This window comes from Lissotriton vulgaris, chromosome 11 (assembly GCF_964263255.1).
Source record: "Lissotriton vulgaris chromosome 11, aLisVul1.2, whole genome shotgun sequence".
In the NCBI taxonomy this organism is placed as follows: Eukaryota; Metazoa; Chordata; class Amphibia; order Caudata; family Salamandridae; genus Lissotriton; species Lissotriton vulgaris.
In genome coordinates, this window is record NC_141699.1 from 862,800,636 (window position 1) to 862,819,651 (window position 19,016).

Below are 19,016 nucleotides of genomic sequence, written 5' to 3' on the forward strand. Positions count from 1 at the left end.
ACCACCCATTGGCCATACTGTATTGTATTTGATGTACTTGGATTTCGAGGATACCAATGAAATATTAGCCTCCAATTTCCTTTTGCTGCACATTTATAAAACATTTTTGAATGTTCAGTTGTACATTTTGCTTCTATATTGCTATACACTTTATTATTTGGCCAACATTACTATGTTTTATGGGCAGTCTAGGACCCCTGCGTAGGTGTTGCGGACACCTAGGTGTTCTTGGAGCACAGGGTAAGAATGCTTATCAAGATGACTTCTAATCAAATGCACTATAAAAAGAGATGTGCATGTAGCAGAACTTTCAATCATGATTTGCCTTAATCTATTTCAAATCGATTTAGCATTTCACTTACAAATGCTTCATTTTCTACCTCAATGTAAAAACAGGCACATTTTATTGTTGATATCCTGATAGCTGTGATCTTGTTATCTACTACAACCAGATGAACTGGTTCCCTGATGTCATAGGATTCACACTTAAGTAGAACCATAAGTGCTAGGTTAACAGACACGTCTGCCTGCTTACACTGAATGAATCTAGTGACCCTGCCAAAGGCAAACACTCCAGATTCTGTTTCATATTTTATTACACTTTGGTCTCTCCTCTGAATACGAGTGTAATTTGAGCTGTAAACAAGAATATTGCTTTGTTCTAAAAATATTTTGTTATAGGCTACTACATCAGAGCTTAAAATATGAGTAATCTGAGTTACTGCTATATATTCATTCTCTGTTAAGCTGTAAGGGTATGTAGAACCAACACTGTAAATGCGATTTTCAATTTTGAAGTATCGTTGTCTATTTGTCTTATATGAACACATCATACTCTGGTAAAATTGTGCCTCAACACTATCAGGCGGCAAATGATTTTCCATTAACACAGGTATTACTTGTATCATATTTACTGCATCTAGAATTTGTGTTTCTATACCTACTGTACCATGCACATGTTGTAAAAGGAAACCATTAAGATCTTCAAAAACAAAACAATTGGCAGTAAACAGAGCTGCTCTTATACTGTCTACTAAGTGGACCAATTGATGAACATTCATTGTCAAAAATCGTTTTTCATATAAATCCTTAAACAGTTGCACAAACAAAAGTAAACACTGTTCTGTTATATTTAAATCTTCCTGGCTAATGTAATCATTTATTAGCATATGAATTGCTTTCATAAGTACACAAAAGTATAAATAGCGTGATCTATCTAAAACATGTTTAAACACAGGCATTCCATAAAATAAAAGAAAGTTTTGAAACTCTGAGGCCTTCCAATATGGTAGTTCATCAACAGACCTTGGAACTCTACTAACATCCAGCATTGGTTTTATCTGTTTAAAATAGCCATTAACTACTTTGACTTTTTCATAAAAAGAGTATGAATGATGCTTATATTCTTTAGTGAACCAGAGGGTCATCAACAATTTCATAATGCCACTACATACACCATGCATGTAATCAATCACAAATCCTCTGCTTACACAAAAATGTTTCAAAAACATGAACCACATGGGACCTTTGATCCCTCTTACACTGTAATCAGAAAGTCCACTCTCGATATTTGCTATTGCACTGTTTACATCTGATTTAATAGTATCGAGTGTCCTTGGTGGGCCTTTTGGGTTTTCAGCATTGTAAGGAAATAATCTACAGTGCCCTTTTCCCGACACAGTGACTTCACCCTCTTGTATACAATGCCAGCACCCAAACTTCCCATTAAACTGGGTGCTGTTTGAAACAAGACAACGAGCTGGTAAATCACATGTGATTGTCAGAAGGGTAGCGTGGCAAGTAAAACTACAATTGTTGTGATCTTTAAATGACACTCCACTTTCCAGCTGTGCAAGTACAGTATATAATGGTTTTAAGAAAGACCACATTATTGGCATTTTTGCGGAAACCCAAATACCATAGTAATATATTTTCACGCAGTTTTCTTTGAGATGCAGGTAGCTCGTTTACCATTAAGTACACTGGCCACATTGATATTTTGGAGCTTTTAAATACAGGAACACCATCTGTGTTCATTGCAAATGAAAGGCTGTTAGGGTTTTTCAGGAATCCACTCTTGAATAAATCCAAATACATTTCCCCATCATATACATCTTTCATTGTTTGTTTCTCATTCTCCATATAGTGATCAAATCGATGTTTCCTCACCTTTTCTGTAAAATGTTTTCCCCTAAACATAGTCTGTAACTGTACAATTGGGCTGTGCTGAATGAAATAAGACACTGAGTCACTTTGAAGCAAATCTTTCATACAGTGTTGGTTAGGACAGGTCTGAGTGTTTTTCTCAACATGTGTATAACAAGTAGCACAATAGTAATTCATATTTGGGGCCTTAACACTTTTTTTGATATATTTGTGAAGATGATACATAGTTCTGAACATTCTATTATCACTTGGCAAGAGCAAATAGATGAGATTCAGCATATATCCAGCTGCCTCATCACTCAAGCGAAAACTAATAATAAAGCAACAAAGCAATAGTATAACCACCCCTAAGCATTTGTTGGAGCCCTCAAAAATAGGTGATGATTCATCTGTGGTATTAGTTTGATCAGCACAAATGTGAATTTCTTCGTACTCATTTGAATGGTGTATCCAACTTGATCCAAAAATTGTTCAAAACTAGAATCCGAGTCATTAATGAAATAATTTTTAAGCTGAGCATCCATTTCACCTTTTAAGCTGCTACAAAGCGTATCCCAAACAGCGTCAATTGGATATTCATCTGTGTCATCTACTGGTGGGGTATAATCTGGTATTGCTGTAAAGTTGTCTGAATGCCTTTTAACATCCGGCTTCCCATTGCACAAAAGTTAAGACATTTGCTGAAGGTGGACATTGCTGTCCTCTTCCTGAAACTCCAACAGATTTCCTGAATCCAGAACTTGCTGCTTCACTCTTAAGTTCATAAACAAACTTTTGCTTTCTTCACATTCTGCCCCCTCTTCATCAATGCCTTGCTCTCACCTGTGCTTATTTGACCAAGTGCACTTAATGTTTCATGTATAAACCCTTGTAACCCTAACGATATCTCATCTGGCACTCTTTATCAAATAATGGAACTGAAACTTTTGAAAGGCAGCCCAGCCATATTAAAATCCAAAAATAGTGGTGGTAACATGATACTGATGTATGTTATTTTGTTTTTCCAGAGTTTATGAAGTCTGTCTGCAGGACCAACGACTGGCCATCACTGGACAACAGAAGTATGAGAAGGAAGCTGGCTATAAAGATTTGCAATGCTAGGAGAGGACTAAAGAAAACTCCGAATCTAGAATCAAACAACTAAGTTGCTGGTTTTCGTTAAGCCATTTGTTCTGGTTGAAATAGTCTGGACTTTTTTCATGGATTTATTTCTCATGTTTGGTATCCTGGCCTCTGTGGGGCTAAATATGTGCTTTTGATAAATAAAATTACATGTTGACACATACTCTTTGAACATTTTTCCTTTAAGCACTGTTTTGTTTAGTCTTTTGCCACCTGTCACTATGTCAAACAGCTTCAGATAATGCCCTGTACCTCAAAATAAGGCAAGTCCCAGTGAGTTAGGAGTATGGGAGTAGCAGCACACTTTGTTAAGCTTATCTGAATGCAAAGTAGAACATTGTTGCAGACCACTTCTTTTATATGAAGATGCTTGTGGTATTTCTGCAGCACAAACCTAGCAAAAAATAGCATTTCTCAGATTTATTTTGTACAGGTGTCTACCTCTCACTGTAGCATTTAAAAAGTACTCTTTCCAAAGCAGGAGAAAATTAATAAGATTATTAGGGCCAGATTTAGAGAATTTTTGTATTTGGTTTGCTTAAGTTTTATAACACAGACCTGAATCAAAATCCTTTTCAGGATTTTCAAATCCCAGGTAATTAGTATTTGGTACAACACTCATCCAAAATAGGAAAGGTTACACATTTGTCTAGACATAGTATTTTTTGGGTGCCAGTACAAAAACTAGGCTAGACTCTCAGACAACATTGCATTATAGTGCAGTGGTGCTAGAGAGAGGGATAGCCTTGACACTTCTCAGCTCTCTCCCTGTTATGCAACACAGCCAATTAGGCTGATGCACTGCGTTCAGTAACAGTTTTGTAAATCTGGGCCTTACTTTAGTAGAACTCGTGGCATTACAAACAATTCTTGGTCTAGTGTACATATGGCATATTACAACCACATGGTCTGTTTTCAACAGGAAAGTACATCTAAGAGGTGGTCTAACAAATGTTTTCCTACCAGCAAATCGATAGTCTAAAACTACTAGTGGGACCCTGCAAGGTAATACTCTCAGTCGGCTAACATGCTACTAACATGGGATTGTCAAGGCGTAATCCACCCGTAATGATTTATTAGTGATCCATTTTAGAGCTGTCATAAAATCATCCTAGAGGAATCTACACTCATTCTGAAAATATCATTGGGCAATTGTCAAGTAATCATTAGCCATCCTGAAGCGGTCATAGGATCATCCAGGAATAATCCACACTCATCCTGAAATTGTCATGGGCTCATTCCAGATTAATAAACTTCCATCCTGAAGCGGTTATAGGATCATTCAGGAATAATCGACAGTCATCCTGAATCAGTTGTAGAATCATCCTGGAATAATTCTCACTCATTCTGACGTTGTCAATTAGTATTCGTGGAGTTGTAAGAAGTCATCACTTCCTGCCAGTGGAAGTCATCAGGACACCATCCTAGAATAGTTTTTGTGATTACAGTAAGAGTCATCCCATATAAATAATTAACCCTGTGGGCAGACTTCAGGATGGTCTGGGATGACGTCCCCAGTTAATTACAGAAACAGCTCAGTTGAAGTCATCAGATGGCTTCAGGATGGGTCCAGGATGATCTTCCTTTTTGACCAGGGACAGTGTCACGCTGCAAGCCTGAGGGTACTGAAAGAGTCAAGCAAGAAACTGTGGTCAGCATGCAGGGATGGGTCTTATATGCTAGTCCATCCCTCACTTTTGGGGCAGCACTATTCCAAAGTAGAATTGCACTACCCAGTGGCGCACAGAATTGCTGAGAACGTTTCCCAGTCCCGTCTGACACCTGGAAGTATTCTATGGTGAGGAATCTGCGTTTAGAAACAGTATCCACCAGAAAGAGCGTTAACAAATGTATGTAACTTGTTTGTCTGGACCGTAGTCTGCCTTTTGTTCATGTGTGGCATTGCATTATAGAGTAATGTATGTCAGTTCACATTTTTTGGTTACTGAATTCCAGACAAGTTAAATGTGCAAATAATAAATTGCTCTGACAGCTTCAATTCACCATTGTGCCTCCTCTCTTTAACAGTCTGCAGAGGTTTTCATCTCAGCTGCCGTGACGATTTTCTACCTTTCTCACAGGCACCATTTATTTGGATATTTGTCGTTAGCTCTTAAACCACCATGATGCAACGCGTAAATGAGGTGCGCTACCAAAGTAAATCGCAGAACTCTCTAGTAGACTTGGAGCATCTCCAGCTATGTCTGCGTTCTGCCCTATTATTCCTGGGCATAGCTCCTTTACGATATTAAAGTTCAACACGTTGGAGAAATCTTCCCAAACGCTCCTGTAGCACTTGGTTTGCCTTAGAAGATGCAAGAGCTTTTACTTTGGGATATCCCTGAGATTATCAGACTTGTGCAATGATTTAAAACATGAATTACATCCATAGGTTTATAACACTTCCTTTCGCAGAATAGGATGTGCTGAGAATATAAAGAGGATCAACCAGTAGAGCGGGCTTGTAATACAAATTACTTCCCTGAGAAGAGAGACTCCGAGTGTTCAGAGTAATGTTATCAGTCATGTTTTCCTCACTTGAATTGCTTCCATCAGGAAATATGTGGTACACTGGATATTGGAATGGAGCCCTCATGGCCTGGTCTCCTCTCTCATTTCCTCTTTCAACAGCTTCTCAATATTCCCAGAGGGCCGGGCGCGCAATTTGATGGAAATGTCCACTCACCCTGAGATGACTTATATGGACAGATTTATAGCTTACAGATTGCTGGGTGCACTTTGTTAATCTGTCACCTCCTTCTCATCCCCACCTGCAGATTTCACTCCACTTACTTTGCTTATTTCTGATAAGGAAGGAACTCACTTGGTTACTACACTATACCAGGCCTGTTTGGCGCTCAAACAGGTCCTCAACAGGCGGGTGAGACAACGCTGGGAGGAAGACCTGGGTCACTCATTGACTGACAAAGAATGGACCTTCTGTCTTGATCAAGTACAGAAAATCTCCCCCAATCATAGACATAAACTCCCTCACTTCAAATTTGTTCACAGGTTCTACATCACCCCACGTCAATTGGCCAAATTTGATCCTACTAAATCATCAAGTTGCCCTAAGTGTAAGGCAATAGGTGACGATTTTGCTCATATGACCTGGACATGCCCCTAAGTCACGGTATATAGGGTAGGGGTATTTCAAACGATAGCTAATATAATCGCCGCACCTATCCTCCCCTTCCCTCCCCGAGGCTAGGCCTATTAGGACTTGTCAGCTATATTAAACCGTCCTATTGTAGGTTTGTAGCCATAGCATTGATGCTAGCAAAAAGGGAAATTGCGATACACTGGGGAGCCAAACATTGCCCTCCTAATGCAGCATGGCTATGCAGCATGCCATACAATATGCAGACTGATATATATACCACGCTTCAACCCCCTACCTCACGCCCTAGGGACATGGCATGTCGATCGCAATTACTTGCAGCAGGCTCAGAACCCCTCCCTGGCATTTTCTCCGAAACTTCAGGATGCTTCTGAGGTTATCACATCCGACTCCTCCCCGGTTCCAGTCACTGTCCAGACACCATAAAATGACACTCTTTACTCGTCCCTTCATGACTTACACCCAGAAAGGCATGTATAACAATTTCCTGCTGCGGTAAACAGTAAAATCCAAATAACTACAGACCTATGGAGACCGCCCCTCCCTATATATAAGGTTGTCCATACTTTTCTTGTGGTAATTTCAGTTTCTGTATCGCCTACTTATTATTAGATATTGTATGTTTGTCAAATCTTTTTTCTCTCAATAAAACAGCTTCTCAAACCTATTAAAAATTGTATTACAAAGCCCTAGTAATACTTGAGCTCACACAGGGTGCTGCTTTCCTGAACCCAATTTAATTCTTTTCTGTTTTCTTTAGACCAGTTTTCTAATTGTAATACCAACCCCAATCAGGCCTTAGTTCATACATTATTTATTTATTTTTTAGCATTTTATGTAGCACGCCCAAGACCTGTTCGGGTGGCAAAGAGTTTTACAAGAATAACAGAGAATGGTATGATACAAAACAATGGGTTGTATGCAATAAAATATAGCACAAGTCATGAGGACAACATTTACATAAGCAAATGGTAAGAAAAGAGATAAGAGCACATGTACAAACATAAGTACTGGTGTAAGCCACATCCAGAAAGTGTCCAAACTGTGTGTAGACCTCTGGAAAAAACGCAGGAAAAGACTTTGTGAATCTCAGAGTATGGGTAAGGGTATGAAGAGAGACAACGACAACTCAGCAGGAAATTGTTATTCTTTGAGAGAGGCAGGTATGTTGTAGTGCAGCTCCTTATGGGTCATACATGCGATTTTGCAATTGATCCTAACCTCATATGGTAGCCATTTCAGTGATTGGAGGTTAGGGGTGGCATGAGCACTTCTTTTAGATCCATTGAGGAGCCTAGCTACTGCATTCAAAGTAGCCTTCAGCGGTGCAAGCTTGAATTTCGAGAGGCCCACTAGGGTAGTACTACCATAATCTAAATTTGGTAAAACAAGAGCTTGAACTTGAGGTGCGCCAAGGGAAGCAAAGACTTTAATTTTCTTTGTGTATGCAGTTGGTGGTTAGCTGCTCTGGTGCTGGCAGTAATGTGCTTTTGCATGGAGAGGGCATTGCCCAGGACTATACCTAGGGATTTAGCAAAGTCAATGATGTATGGGTACAGTTCAAGGCAGTGAGGTGTAGGAGCCAGTCTTTGATACGCAGGGCGATGGAGGGCTGTGTTCTCAATAAGACTTCCATTTTGAGGGCATTGAGTTTGAGGTGCTTACAAGTTAGCCAGTGTTGCTTTTTAGCCAATGTGTTATTGAGGCTACTGATGTCTTCAAGAGTGACGATTTTCATGTAGAGTTATCCCCCTGGCACCGCCGCACCCCCACGCGAGGGGAGGGGGGTTCGCTCAGGCTCCCTCCTCACTCAACTTGTCTTCTGCTCAGCGACCCAGTGCGAGCAAAAGCAGACAGGATGGCTCTTTGCCTCTACACGAGGTCGACAGCGGTCAGAGATGGCCTGCTCTCACTCCTCTGCCTCTGTGAAGCATCCAGCACTCTGCCGCTGCAGGAGGCGACAATTCAGCTTCCCTATGTGTGTCCCTTGTGACAAGTACAAATATAGGCGTCTTGGGGGGCACTGGCGGCAGGATAGTTATAGATTACATTTTCGGGGCTGGAGCGAGCATTCAGTGCTGCTGAATGGCCATCTTGTTGGCCACGCCTTGTTCAAAATTATTAAAAAACAGACGAACCGCAAAAGCGATCCCCCATTTTCAGACAATAAAACACTACCTAATTGTGATACCTTTGTCTTCTCCTTAGCTGAAAAAACCTAACCATTCACCACCGATAACCAGAATGCTATGAAACTGCTACCATGCAAACACCCCCAGCAGCCCAGCCCACCAGACCTGGAAGAATGCCCAAGATACACTCTTGTTACACCTAAATATAACACCGCTTGATCTAGCATTAAAACCTTTGACAGAAATGACATCTTACAACAACTGACCTCTTTGAAATACTCCTACCACTACAACAATCCCATTTCCTCAAAACTTCTCAATAAATCAATTCACCTTTAACTCCCACATTATGGACTATGATGATCAATGCCTCACTCACCCAAGGCTCCATCCCAGACTGACTCTAAAGTGGCCAGGTAACTTCTATCCTAAAAACCCCAATTGTGACCAGTCCGACCCCAACAACTACCATCCTATCTCCAACATCCCAACTTCAGCCAAACTCCCTAGACAAATGTGTGCATCTACAGCTTAGCAACAACATCGAGCAATTTCAGCTCCTTGACCAATGTCAGTCTGGTTTCTGACCAGGCCACAGCACTGAAACTGCACTGGTACACATTGCTAACGATGCCCTTCACTCACTTGATCGGAATTAATCTTGCCTATTGGTCCTACTTGACCTGTCAGCAGTGTTCGACGCGGTCAATAATGATACCTTTCTGAACCTATTAGAGCACAGGTTGGGTCTCTCCAGTACGGTGCTAAAATGGTTTTCCTCTTTCCTTCACAACAGATCTCAGCGTATTCTAACCAACCACGCTCTTTCCAACCTGTCACCAGTGTTGCTTGGCATACCCAAAGGTTCTACTCTCTTCCAGACATTGTTTAACCTATACATGTAGCCCCTAAATGAAATCCTCAAACTTGCCTTTATTTCCTACCGCATGTATGTATGTGGATGACACACAAGAAAAGGAGCTACTTACCTATAACTTCAATTATCCAGTAATGCTATCTTTCATAGATTTACTTGCTTGAATCAACCCAGCTGTCGAGGTGGGAGCCTCACTGTAGAAATAAAACATATACATAACAGTAACAAAACATAATACAATAGGATATCATGGACTGCACAGTCATTTCAGTAGCCCATCCTTGTCCTTTTGTGAAAAAGAACCAAAGTTGAAACACAACCAATCAGTCTCTAGCACCCTTTAGAACACTCCACAGAGAGGCGAGTCCCTCAGATTTTCAACACAAGTGACAGTAAGTATAAATAGCAATAAGGAAAGCCTCTCCGGGAGGAGGGTGGGTCGCATGTGAATCTATGAAAGATGCCAATACTGGATAACTGAAGTTACAGGCAAGTAACTTGTTTTCTTTTCCAGTATTGGGGTATCTTTCATAGATTCACATGTTTGAATCAGATAGCTCGCAGTAAAAGCCCTTCGTTATTTAGTGGATGGCGGGTATCATACGAACCACATTAGATACCTGGTAAAAAATATATATATCAATATATCCATAACATATGCAAGATAATATGGAGCAGCATTGTGCATAAAGAGAAAAGAGATAGCATTGATAAATAAAACAAATAGCTTGCATTAGCACGTAATAAAAAAATAAATAAATCCTCTCTCAACAGATGCTTACCTTATTGGAAAAGGTTGTGTAAAATTTTCTCCAATGGCACTCTAGCAAAGGGCGCCGCTCTTGATGACACTGCTCTTGTGGAATGAGCTTTAAGTTTGACAGATAGAGTATTTAATGCCTTAGAGTGACTAAATTGAATCGCTGATGCAATCCACTTTGAAATTGTTGCATTAGTCACTGCTGTACCTGTTTTTTTCCCACTGTATGACACAAACAATTGATCTGACTTTCGGATGGATTTAGTATGTGATAGATAGAATTTCAAACATCTTTTTAAATCCAAAATGTGAAGAGCCTTCTCAGCCGGGTTGGAAGGACTGGGAAAGAATATACGTAGAATAACAGGCTTATGAAGATGGAAAGAATATGGGACCCTAGGGATTAAGGTAGGATTGGTTCTAAGGAGAACGCAGTCATTGTTAAAACGTAGATACGGCTGTTTAATAGTAAATGCTTGAATTTCTCTGAATCTCCCAGTGGAAGTATGAGCTAACAGAGCGATTTTCCAGGAGAGATACTTAAGTTCAGCTCTGTGAATTTGCTCGAAGGGATGCTTCATGAGATGCGCTAGAACCAGGTTACGCCTCCATTCAGGACGAGAAGCCCTAATTGGAGGAAAAACTCTGAAGAGACAATTCATAAACTGCATGACCAGACGGTTAGAGCAAAGAGATATGGCCCTTAAGAACACCTGTAAGTAGAGAAGGCGGCCACATGTAACTTAACCGATGTGAACATAAGGCCAGACTTGGCTAGTGAAAGTAGATAAGGAAGAACCTTGTCTGCAGAACAGTCCAGGGGATATACATCATTATCAAGGCACCATGAACAAAAACGTTTCCATTTCTGTGAATAGGTCTTAATCGTAGATGGTGCTCTTGCTTTATCAACTATGTCTCTACAGTCCTGAGGCAAATCTAACGCCTTGAATTCAGAGAACTCAGCAGCCAGGCATGTAGCTGCAGCGGGACTGAATGCAGATGGAGAATCTGGCCCTTGCTTTATGTCAATAGTGTTGGAGACACTGGGAGGCAATATGGTCTGCATTCTGAGAGTAGGAGAAGCTCTGTGAACCAGTGCTGACGGGGCCACCGTGGGGCAATTGGAATCCTTCGGCATGGTTCCCTTTTCAGTATTCTCAGAAGCCTCTGGAGTAACAGGAAGGAGGAATGTGTAGGCGAAGATCCCCGTCCATCTCATCATAAAAGTGTTTCCCCGAGATTCTTTCTCTGGTTCACAGCTGGCATAGAATCAGCACTTCTGATTTGCATTGGAAACGAAGAGATCCAAGTTGGGCTTGCCCAACATCTGGAAAATGCGTTCCAGGACTGAGTGGTTTAACTCCCATTTGTGGCAAGAGTTTGACGTTTTGCTCAAGGTGTCTGCTAGACTGTTGTTTATTCCCGGCAGGTGTTCCACCTTTATAGAAATGTGGTGAGAAAGTAGCCATTTCCATATATATATGGCTGCCTAAGATAGGATGAGAGAGTGTGTTTTTTTACCTTGCATGTTTAGGTAGTGTTGTCCGTCCTTATAAGGACCCAGGATCCCTGCAGTCTTGGGAGGAAAGCCTGAAAGGCTCCAGGAAGTTGATGTGCATCTTTGCCAGCACCTTGGACCATTTCCCCCCTTATGCAGAGATCTTGAAGGTGCACTCCCCATCCTTCGAAAGAAGCATCTGTAGTAAGGACGAACTCTGGTGTTGGAGGAAGGAAGGTAAGCCTGGTTAAGATACTGCTGGACCGCTGCCACCAAAGCAGAGCTGCTCGCATGACCGGAGTTATTCTCACCAGGTCGTCAAACTATCCTGTCACTTGTAGCCACAGATTGTCCAGCTCTTCTTGAATAGGCCTTATCCTGGGATGAGAGTGAGGTACCAAAAGGATTGCAGAGGACAACATCCAGAGGAGAGATTTTACTTTCCTCTCAGAAACGAACCTCCTTCCTCTTGGTTCTGCTGCTAGGGAAATCAGGTGTGATTACCTTTCTGCAACAATCACGTGTGGCCCGCGGGGGGGGGGGATGGAGCTCAGGGGTTAGAGCTCAGGGGTTAGAGGCTGCAGACCCGGAAGCTGAGATCGGCCCTGGACCAGGGTTCAATTCCCCGCCCCGACGGGGGTTGGGCTCAATAATTCCACGGACTCGATAATTCTCACTCTGGTGCCTACTCGACTCACGGGTTCACAATCTGCGACTCTGGGCAATAGCTTGCTTAATCTCCACAACGGCCCCTCGCGGCGGGATGCCTGGCTTTCACCTTGTGGATACCCTGCCGGGGTATCTCACAGGGGAATACCAGGACGGGTTCCCTAACCAAGCGCATAGATGCCTGCGATGTGGGCGATTTGCGCTATATAAATACATGTACATGTACATGTACAAAGAGAAGGGAGGGAGTTAAATATGTACGTATGATTTACGCTGCCATTGTTATTGTTCCTTTGCTTTACAAGTAAATCATCTGTTTCAATGATCGAGCTAAACGGTTAGCATTGGCCCGCACAAATTGCTGGAAGGTTGACACACTGCTTTTTTACTGTAACTTAGAGACTGCATCAGAACTGCAGAACATAGCACAGTTAGCTCCTGGGTGAACATTCACTGTTTCATTTGCAGCAAAGCTTGAATGCATGTAAACCCACGGTGGCCCTGTACTGACAAACAACCTATGCATGATTGTAAGCTTCTATATGCACTGCCTGTTATTACCAAGTGTACTCTTAAAACAATAAAAAGAGATTTGACACAAAAAATGCTTTATCCTGGACAGTATCCAATACTGCTCCTAGAAATTGCGTCCTTTGAGAAGGATGTATCACTGACTTTTGTGAGTTGAGAGACAGCCCCAGGATTCGAAACATGTGAAGACAAGTTATCATTGCTCTTGAGGCTTGTCGAAAAGATGGAGACTTTCTTAGCCAGTCGTCCAGGTAGGGGAATAGCTGCAGACCCTGCAGCCTGAGGTGAGCTGCAATTGGCACAACACATTTCATAAAAACCCTTGGCACTGACCACAGACCAGAACCCTGAATTGAAAAGGAGCACCTGCCACAATGAAACGTAGGAACTTTCGATGTTTGGGATGGATAGGTGTGTGGAAAAATGCATCCTGCAGATCTAGTGTCGTAATGAAGTCTGCATGATCGAGGAGCTGTAGAATCTCTAGAAGAGTAACCATGTGGAAGGATTTTTTCTGCAGACATTTGTTTAACTTCCTTAGATCAAGGATTGGCCTCCATTCTCCTGACTTTTTCTTGACCAGAAAGAAGCAGGAGTAGAAACCTCTTCCCACTTGGGAGTGGGGAAGTCTCTCTATTGCCCCTTTCTGGAGCATACTCCTGGCTTCTTCTTTGAGGAGAGTTAGATGTGGTGTAGGTTTCTTTCGAGGTGGATGGGGTGGTGGGATCTTTACAAATTAGGGTGTGTCTAAATTTGACTATGTCTGGTACTCATTCGTCTAAAGTTAACTGTTTCCATTGGTTGAAATGTTGAGAAATATTCGGAATTTGGGGGTTGAAGCGTGGCCGAATTGTTGCAGGTGCTGAGGAGATGTCACTGCTTTCTAGCATTATCTCTGCCCTGTTTGGGCTGTATCCTCATGTTTTGCTGTCTGGAGTAAGCAGCAGCAGGGTGGGGGGCTCTGTAAGATTTCTGCTGCTAATAGCCATATCAGTTCTGATAATTTTGTGGTTGGCATTTTTGATAGCTGCCACAAAAGGAATAAGCTCCCCTGCCACGGGCGCCTCGAAAGGGTGTTTTCCTGTACTTAAGCGTACCCAGGGCTTTGGCTGTGTCAGTGTCCTTTTTAATTTCTTGCAAAGCATCGTCAATGTTTACCAAACAACGCATCCCCATCGAATGGCATATCAAGAATTTTGCTCCGTACCTCAGGACAAAAGATGGTAGATTTAAGTCATCCTTAACATCGGAAGACTGCTGCTCCAGCCAAGTGCCGGAGACTTAGAGAGGCCAAATCCATAGAAATGTCAATTATCTCGGATGCTGCCCTTTCTCCTTCAAGGAGAATTTGCCTAGCCTCCTGCTTCTTGTCATCTGGAAAAACTTGTGGTAAGTGTGAGAAGATGGACTGATATGTGATGTCCACTATTCTAGTGGGCACCCTGTATCAGTCCAAACAACCCTTATGGTGATGGTTGTAAAGTCAACCTTATAGACCAGATATCCTAGTGGTAGCATGGACAAAGCAGTCTTAGGCTAAACTCAAGAGGACATGTGAAGCCAGCTGTTTTACCATATTTAACCCCTTTAATACCAAATGAAAGGACACCACACGGGTTATAATATATAATATTTATGTATTTATTACTAACACAACCCCTCTGAACTCTTAATGAGGTCAGAGGCAAAGGCACATAACAAGATACTCAATTATCATACAATAAATTGCACAATATACAGTAGAGCCCTAGGGGCACGTAAAACCATATACTAAAATAGTGGTATAAGAACCACGTCACGAACAAGGAATAGGCCTAGGGCCTAGGGAATCGCTGGGGCTACGCTGTACTACCAAAGGTTAGGAAGCAGGAGGCCCACGGGAGACGTGTGCAGTGTCTTAACACACACGCAAGTTACCATATAATTATAATGGGAACAAAAGAAATTAAACTAGTTCTTTTAGGGCCCTTACGGATGGACTAGGAGAAAGCTACTAACAACTAGGACACTAGGATAGTTAATACCCACAGGAGCACCGGAGTACTCGCATTACCTCACCCGCAGGAAGTGGGTGCATAGGTGTCAAAGTGTGTCGGGTTTCGTTGCTGAATCCTATGGAGCCTTGGAGAAAGCTGCAGGCGACCAGGAGAGAAGTGTCCAGTTGGATCCAAGGGCGGATCGAGGTTGAAGAGTATCTGAAAGCAGAGGGGACAGAGTCTGGGTCACAAGCCAGTGACCAGGAAGGAACCATGCGATGTCGTGAAGCAATCGGGTGATGTCGTGAAGCTTGTCTCTGCAGCCACGTGGACCAGGAGGTGTTGACGACGACCAGGAGCTCTCTGTCGGCGGTGTCGGCTTCCGGATTGGAGTCAACAAGCCTTGGCAAAGGCAACCCACGCAGGAATCGAAGATGGCTTCTGTTGCAGACCAGCAAGGTCTGAGGGGCTTCTCCTTTTCAGGGAAGCAAGGGCCAGCCTGGAGCAACCAGGCTAGCGGTGTATTTTTGAAGGTTCGTCGTCACACAGGCCACTAGCCAACGGGCAAGTGACCGGACAGACGCGTCAAGCACAAAAACACTAGCAGGCCCCACACGGCACTCGTGGAGTGTGGAGGGCTGTGCGTCGGTGTAGTAGGTGCTCGGGGCGGGGGCTTCTCAATCCCCAAAGCACATCTTCGAGGGTACCTCGGGAGCTGCACAAGTAGCAAGGTGCAGGTTTTTCAAGATGGCCGGTCCCACGTCTCTCATCGCCTCCACGGGTCTCAGCTTTGCTGTGGCTGTGGATCGGGCTCAGGGAAGTCTGGAAGTTTGGTTCTTGTCAGGCTCTTTGATTGGATTTCGGCGGGAGCGTCGACAAAGCAAACCGCAGATCGCTGGATAGTGCTTGTTTGCACAGGGTGGTCACTCCTTGACCACAAGGGAGATTCTTCAGTCTTCTATGTTCAGTAGAATGTCGAAAATCCAGAGTTTCGTTTCAAGTTTCAGTTCAGGTATAAATCTAATGTCTCTTGACTCAACTCCTACCTATATACCAATCTGAGGGGCTGGATTACCTGCTAGGTCCCTCCTATGGGTGGGACCAGGGAAGGGGGTGGTTACACCCCTCTCCCTTTGTCCAGTTTCGCGCCAGAGCTGGGCTGGAGTGCCCCAGCAAATGGTTTCAACCAGACTATGCATGGAGCACCTTATGTGCCCCATGCAGTGTCTCATTTCTTTTAGCCCTCCCTGCCCCAATACACTATGGCCTGTCTGGGGTGGTGCTAGCACCTCCCAAGACAGGAAACCTATTGTCCAAGCCTCCCTCGCTGGAAGGACTCCCAGCAGCAGGAGGTCATACTTGTGTCTGTGGCAGCAGCATCCATTTTGTGATGCTGAGGCTCTGGTTAACTTAAAACCGGGATTACTAGGAACAACATGTCTTCTCCCTCTAAAAGGGTGGCATGCCACCCCCGTCACCAGAACTGGCGAGGGGGTAGTATTCCAAAGCGTATGACACCTTACATGACATGTTTTGATAAAGCCAAACCAAAGTTAGCATTCAACCGCGAGGTTGATAATGCACCTAAGAGTATATGATATGGCTATATCATAGAACAGCTATAAGGACATGGTTCCGAAAGCTGCAGACAGGCTCAGCTCATGCTAGAGCACCCTCTCACTTAAAACCAAGCACTCTGCCTCCAGAATTGTTAAGGCCTGCCATAGGAGTGACTTATAGGTGTATATGTGTCTATATGCAAGGTTAGATATAGATATACTATATCTAAAGCAAAGGGTGATTACACCACCTTGCCCCAGCTGAGTGATCAGCCAGTTGTGTCAGTTTGGATGGCCAGCCAGGGTGGCATAATACATGCTGCAGTCCCTGGTAGGCCTTGGATGCACCTATGCCCTGGGGACCTATAGTACACTGTACAGGGGCTCATAAGGTGACCCAGCATCCAATTGGAGATGTACCTAAAGTACATGGAGTCCATTTTACAGTGAGAGCAGATAGCCTGGGGCCCTGATTAGCAGGATCCCAGGCCAACAAAGTCGAAAACCAGCTAAACACTAGGCAAAATATCTGGGGTAACCATAGTCCGGTATCCACCTTCCTACACTAAGGAGCAACAACAGACCACATTTGGCGGTTCTACCTTCCTTGAATTGCCAAGGAGTTAGAAGTATGCACAGAAGCACCTGACATGGTGGTGAATCTCCTTCCGATGTTCTCCAGTCTCCAGGTGGCGCAGTAATTGCAACTGATGGGTTTCTAGACCTGAGTTGCGTAGCCTGAGATATCACAGAATCTGGTCTAGGATGTCTAGACAGGCATGCAGGGGCATCATCTGGGGCCTTATACTTTTTATCAATTCTGGGAAGAATTGCATGCACGGAGAAAGGATTCTTCATAATCTTGACACCCTCTTCCCAAATATAATCGATAATGGGAATGGCACCAATCGATTTCCTGTTCTGGTCTTTGAAATCATATAAAAAGCAGTCGGACTGCTTAACAGGCAAAGGAAGATAAAAACGGTTTACCACTCTTTCCATGAAGGCATGAAAACCTCAAATGTCCTCCGGAGGAGAATCCGTTGCCTGAGGAATCAGTGAGGACGGTGTTGGGATCAAGTAATCCTCCCACTCATCAATCGTACTTGGTGTTTCAGGGAGCTCACCTTACTCAGCGACTGTATCGTCGTCATCGTCTTGCGCTCCTTGATCTTGTGGCGCAGGCAAAATATCACGGGCCTCAGTGGTAGGTATAGAAGGAGCTGTAGTATGTAGAGCAAGTGGAGGAGAGGGCTGCCCGTGAATGGATCCTGCTGCAGACCGAAAACAGGTATGGTAGTCTTGCAGCATAGTATTGTTTCAATCTTTGTGCTTGCCTTTCTTTGTCTGGTTATCTTATTACTTTGTTTGTACTGTATTTCAGTAGAGTGCACATAAACGTTAGTAGGAGTAGTGGGATCATTAGGACACATAGATACAGGGCGGTGGCTTTGCCACACACACAAAGATCTCAACTTAACCTTCTGGCTCCTTCGCGATTTTAACAAGTTAGATGTCCGTTGAGTTTCACAACGCAGTCCAACATTTATTTTTCATAGTGGTGTTGAATGGGGGGGGTTAGTTGCAATGTATGGACAGACACTGGTTGTGAATCGGGGTGTTAACCATGGTGAGGGGGGACACGTTATTTGGGAGTAAAGGTACAGATTCTTATGTTATATGCAGCAGCAATAGTATCTTACATGGTGTGGGGATTGAGGAGTGTGAGAGGGGTGGGTGACACCTGGAGGTGCGTGGTGAATGTAAGTTCTGTAGATGCTTAATGGTTGACGTACTTTTAGATGCAGTCCTGGAACATGAGGGGTCTCACTTTCTTTCTAAAGATATACAGGTCCAACACCTACTGTAGATGGATAGGGGTAGGCATTTCTTTGCTCCAGGAGACGCATCTCATGGAGGCGGAAGCTCAGATACATCATAAAAGAAGGCGAGGGCAGTTGTACTCCTCCATTTATTTTTCCTATGCCAGGGGTGTGTAAATATGGGTCGCTCCAGGAGTTTCCTTCCAGTTCAGAGGGCTGGCAGCAGACCTGGAGGGTTATTATATATTGTTGCACGGTATATTGGTTGATCGTGAGGTATGCCTGCTGATTACCTATGTGCCTAACATTGACGATGGAGACTTTTTTGGTACTCTGACTGGAAGCCAAGCTGCTCTGGTGTGCCGGAACTCCAATTCTTTTGTCAGGAGATTTTATTTATATTTTGGAAGGGGACTTGGATCGGCACCCACCTAAGTTGGGAACGTAGCCCCACATGGTGGCTAGATTGCGGGAGGTAATGGTTTGGCTTCAGTTTGTAGATGTGTTGCGGGAGCTTCACCCCACAGCACAGCAGTACTGTTTTTACTCCCCTAACAATGGTACTCAGAGTAGGTTGGATGGAATTCTTCTTGCTGGTGAGGGAGTCCTCGACATTGTGAAAGCGTCTTGTCAGGTGTAGTTTCTCTCTGACCAAGCCCCTGTAATCGTGCAATTTTGGGCGAGGGGTTGTTGACGCGAAATCCCTACATGGCGGTTCAGACCTGAGTCTCTGGGAGTCCCGGAATATACCATTGACATGCAGGACCCACTCCAGGGTT

The 19,016-nt window shown here is 43.5% G+C and overlaps 1 pseudogene; it reads right to left on the bottom strand.

Annotated features, from left to right (window-relative positions):
* Window positions 1-326: 326 nt before the first annotated feature.
* On the bottom strand, window positions 327-17,568 carry LOC147683607 (uncharacterized; annotated as a pseudogene).
* Between the last annotated feature and the right edge of the window lie 1,448 nt (window positions 17,569-19,016).